At 43.6% G+C, this 5,192-nt stretch overlaps 1 pseudogene; it reads right to left on the bottom strand.

Moving 5' to 3' along the window:
* Nucleotides 1-643: 643 nt before the first annotated feature.
* Nucleotides 644-3,125, bottom strand: LOC127303290 (uncharacterized; annotated as a pseudogene).
* Between the last annotated feature and the right edge of the window lie 2,067 nt (nt 3,126-5,192).

Here is a 5,192-nt window from a genome sequence, read left to right as displayed (position 1 = left end):
TAGCCAACCTCAAAGTAGCCAACAAGCAAGCACTAGCCAACCAAGAAGTAGCCAACAAGCTCGTAGCCAGCCAAGAAGGAACCAACTTGGTCTTAGAAGACGACGTGGCGGTGTTAATCCGAATAGTATGATAGGATACCTACAAGGATCAAATCCGTATGTGTATCCATTTTTTCGCTATAAGGCGCAGCCCAAGGCGTTGCACAAAGGCGTGTCGCGCCCCAGCGTCCGGCGCTGCAGCTCTGCCGCGCCACGCCGCCCGGTGTTGCAGCTGTGCGTGCCTAGCCTGGCACGGCTCTGTTAGCAGGGACAATTAACAGAGAGTGTTGTTGCGCCACAGCCCACGGTGTTGCAGGCTTGCCGCGCCTCCGTGGGCAGCGTTACACTATGGGCTGCCATGCCTTCGGCCACGGCGCGGCACAAGAAAAATTGAGTAAAGGGAATGATATACTTCCTTGCTTTTTGTCAAGAGCACAAACAGGTTACACATCAGCAAAAAATAGCAATATAGGCAAAATATAAACTTGGACAAACATTCCGAAAACTGCTAGATAGTTCCTTCCAACAAGTTCCAACATTCCAAAATATAAGCAAAATAATAGTTCCTTCCAACAAGAAGTTCTTACAAATAAAACTAGCATATCTAATTCCTTGCACGCTTGGTCTTGCCTCCCCTCCTAGAGGGAATCTTCTGACTCGGCTCCATGTGCTCTTCTTCATCAGACTCGATGATGGCTTTCTTCCTCGCCTTCCTTGCGGCCAGAGCCTTTGCATATGCGTCCGGTGTGTACCTATCTTGTCGTTCCTTTCTAGGCTTCAACTTGTATGCGAACCATTTATTCTTCACATACTTGCCCAATGGCACTTCCTCATCATCCTCATCCACCTCATGTTCACCTTCGGCCTTCAAATAGAACAAGCAATGAATGGACAACTAAAGCAAGTAGGAACACATGGTTAGAGTGGCGATGTAATACCTCATCGGAAACCTCCTCGTCACGAGCACTAGAGTTGGAGTTGTTCGCATCATCTTGGTCGGAGGGCGAGGCGGACCTTCATTGGGACATCGTCATAATCTCAGGATCACGGCAACCAAGTAGGATCGACAACCGACGTAACTTCTGGCCTTGGCGCTGAAAAAGCAGCAAATGGTCAACATGTGGACATTAAAGATGCAAAGAGCAACTAGAGTATCATTCTATGGACGAACCTTCACAAATTCTCGAAATGAACTCTCGCCCTTCTCACCGTGTGGAAACGACTCCAAAGCGGTCTCATGCTCAACTGCTTGCTTCTGGATCTCCGTACGTTGTGATGCAAACAAATGAACTCATCGAAGAGAAAGCCAAAACAGTTCCATAAAGGACAAACATAAACTAAGATATGTTACCACAAAGTTCAGCATTGGAGCAAAAGAGGTTTGGCGCCCTTCCCTAACAAGCTTGTGAGGGTAGCAATATCGTCGAATATCAACGGCTCTTCCAAAATCTCATGCCCATAAGCGCCCGGAAGGATCTGGACACGAGTGTTGTCAAGAAACCAATGGATGTACTGGTTGAAAGCATCCTCGCTATGTTCTTCATATTGGATTCCTTTTGCTTTCTTCTGTTCCTCCACTCGCATGACGAATTTCTTCACATACTTCCTATGAATCTTGTGCCAATCCGTCTTCTTGCTCCTCCTCCTGTCAATGCTGCGAAAGAAACACATGTCAATGATGCGAATAGAAAATACATCAATTTACAAAAAGAGCTACAAAGGAGGTCTCACCCGTGAAGTACTGTACTCGTGTCCTTCCATTCAGGCGGGCAAGGCTAAAGTAATCCAAATTGTCTCATAACCCGTTGTGGCATATGATGCTCAACGGCCCACATGCATACCAAGGACAATGCATATACCAAAGAGAAGCTTCCGCCATGCAAGCCGGGTTAAGTGTGAATGTTGAAGCGTTACCAAACTCCGCTCGAGGACCATATGGTTCCCATTCCACCTACATCGTACCACAATGATGTCAAAAGAAAGTAAAAAAAAACACCGTGCATTCAAGTTATGGGATGAAAATATTCACCTGCTCCGGTGTTAGGTTATCAAACTCGTTGGTGTAGGTCTGATAGGCCGCTACTGGGTCGCCACTGAACTCGGAGACAATGTCCCAATGATAAGCCCAAGTGGGTCGCCGCAACTGGTTGCCGTGATCATCGTAATTCTTGTAATCGAGAACACGAGGCCTTCCGACAGGGAAGCGCTCCCAGCTCCAAATGGATAGAAGAAGCAACAGACCACCAATGGAAGCATCCTTACCAATCCTGCAACAAGCTTCATCCAACTACACAAAAAGGGAACAAATATTAGTCATGTCCCAAAATGGAGATGTAATGTACAAATGGGTTAGGGTTGATACAAGTGATTACCTGGCGGTACAAGAAGGCCAATGCCGCCGAACCACAACTCCATTTAGTCTCCATTTTGGTTAACACCTTCAACCAGTGCCACTGAGCGGTATTCCCACTGCAGTCAGGAAATAGAGTTATGGTGATAACATACCACACATACACACGTGCGTATAGCTTAATCACATCACGGCTGGCTCCCTCCGGGCATGTCTTGAAGTTCTATGAGATCCAAGTGAAAGTAGCCCCGGCGGAGACCCTTAATTTCTCACCCCTCTTTGTTTATAATATCATCAGGAACCTTGCCAATAAGGTCAAACATCTTGCCCCGTCAGTCTTCACAAGATGTGTCGATACATAGTGGCTTCCCCTCAATGGGGAGTGCAAGTATCATCGACATGTCCTGCAAAGTCACGGTCATCTCACCAGTTCGGAAGTGAAAACTATGCATCTCCGGTCTCCAGCGATCAACAAGAGCAGTGATGGCGGAAGGGTTCATGCTCGGTGTCCGCCGGGTCACCATATAGATGAATGGAAGGAGACCTAGCGGCTCGATGTACTCCGTGTATCGCTCATCGTATGGCATCTTCTGTAAGGACGAGGCCTCATGACACCTAAGTCGGAGGGGTCCAAAGACCTACACAAATAGAAGCCTCGTTATTACATATGCATATAGCATTGGAAAACAATATGTACCACTAGGTTTATTTCTATTACCTGCTTCTTCTCCGACATTAAGTACGCACGATGTCTAGTATCGTAATGAGGTTCGAGAAGCGACATCCTACACATATGTGAGCAATAGGTACAATATAAGAGCTAATATGTGAGAAAATGTGACAAGATATAAAATAATATGTGACCATGTCACTACAAAATCTAGCACACAAGACCCAAACAATATTAACACAAATGCTGTTCACATCCTACAAGATTAAAAATGGATATAAATTTCTAGATATCTTGATGAACTAGGGTTTCCCAAGAGCTAATATGTGAGCATTTGACTTCAAAATCTAGGCCACATAAAAACTAAACAATAGTCACACATTTGCTATGGCCATGCTACAAAATTGGTTTCTAGAACTATTGATGAACTAGGTTGAGAAATTTCTTCACATTTTCGGATAAAATAGATGGGGATTGAAGGGGAATACCTTGGAGAAGGGTGGGGAGCAAGATCCCAGAGTGAATCACCAAGATGGAGCCGTTTGGTGGGTGGATTCGAGGAGGGAGAGAGGGGGCAGCCGCCATGTAACATCCCAAATTTTCAAACAAAGAAGAAAATTAATTTCCTTTTTCCAAAAATGAGAACCAACAAAAACTTTTATTAAATCAATGACTACGCATAGTGCTCATACCTAATACTTGTGTTATTGCCATGATGATTGTTGGTATGCTTATCAAATGTTCCTAAAACCCTAAATCTTACTTTTCTTTTCACCATCCAAGATAAAACAAAATAAAAAGAAATTAAATTAAAAAGAAAAGGCCTAGGTAAGCCTATGGCTATTCTTGCAAATAATAAACTATGCCATGTTCTATCTTGTTTAGATGGTTTGAAAAACATCAACAAACCTAACTTATCACTTACCAACTAAATCCAAGGTGAAACAAAAAGAAAATAAAAATATACATAGAGGTATATGTGGCACATAGTCATAATGACAAATCTTGACCTATGCCCTCATACCTTACCCAAATGGTTTGAAACCTTTACCAAACTCAATCTAACCCTAAATAAACACTAAACCATGCCTAAGTGAAGCAAAGAAAAAGAAAATAAGAAAATAAGAAAAATGCAATTCATCATACATGTGCTTATGGCCATTTTGCAAAACTTTGACCTAGGCCAATGTAGCTTGTGCCATTGGTTGTATAATGTTACTAAACACTTAATAACACTTTTTGAATCAAAGAAACTCAAATCAAATCAAATTTGAAATCAAATTATGCTCACATGAGATAATGGTCAAATCTGCCCTTTTTAACATGACACCTACTTTGAGCCTCTGTATTAAAAGAATTTTAAACTAAACCACCTCAACTCTTTGCACCTCATCCAAGACCACATCAAGGTGAACAACTTTGCTCAAAACCACCCCTGCAAATTCTTGCTAGATTCAAAATTATGATCAAGCCAAGTGGCAACACTACTAGAAAACAGCTTATTAGTGGTGCACCAGTTTTTGCCATCAGTGGCGCACTAGTGGTGCGCCAATACTATCACGCCACTGCTAACAATTAGTAGTAGCGCACTAGAGGTACGCCACTACTAAGCTAGATAGCAGTGGCGCACTAATACACCTACAAGGTGCGCCACTATTAAATCTACAGGGTGCGCCACTATGCATCTATTCGGTGCGCCATTGCTAGTGAGCGAATAAAAAAAGGCCACATGGGGCCTATTGTATGGGATCTATTGTGGCGAATTGACGGACTGGAAAACAACATATGCAGACCAGGTCATCATGTAATAACATTACAGTAATTATATTAATTATTATTACAGAGTAATTATATTAATTATTACAGAGTAGTCAAAAAATTACAACAATATTTACAAAAAACACCCTGTAAAAAAACGAAAAAGCAATCTAGTCTGACAGCGTCGCTGCCTGCGCCATCTGCCTGACCGCCGTGCTCCTCGCCATGCTGCCCGGCCGCTGTGCTCCTCGTCGTGTTGCCCAGTGTCCACAGATGTGCCGGCGGCGCGACGTGGAAGAGAAAGGGGATAAGAAACCCTAGTGCGATGTGGAAGAGAAATGGGGAGAAGAGAAATGGTGTGGCCTGGAGGAGTAG

The sequence above is a fragment of the Lolium perenne genome, chromosome 5 (assembly GCF_019359855.2).
Source record: "Lolium perenne isolate Kyuss_39 chromosome 5, Kyuss_2.0, whole genome shotgun sequence".
Taxonomy (NCBI): domain Eukaryota; kingdom Viridiplantae; phylum Streptophyta; class Magnoliopsida; order Poales; family Poaceae; genus Lolium; species Lolium perenne.
This window is presented reverse-complemented; position numbering and strand designations above follow the sequence as displayed.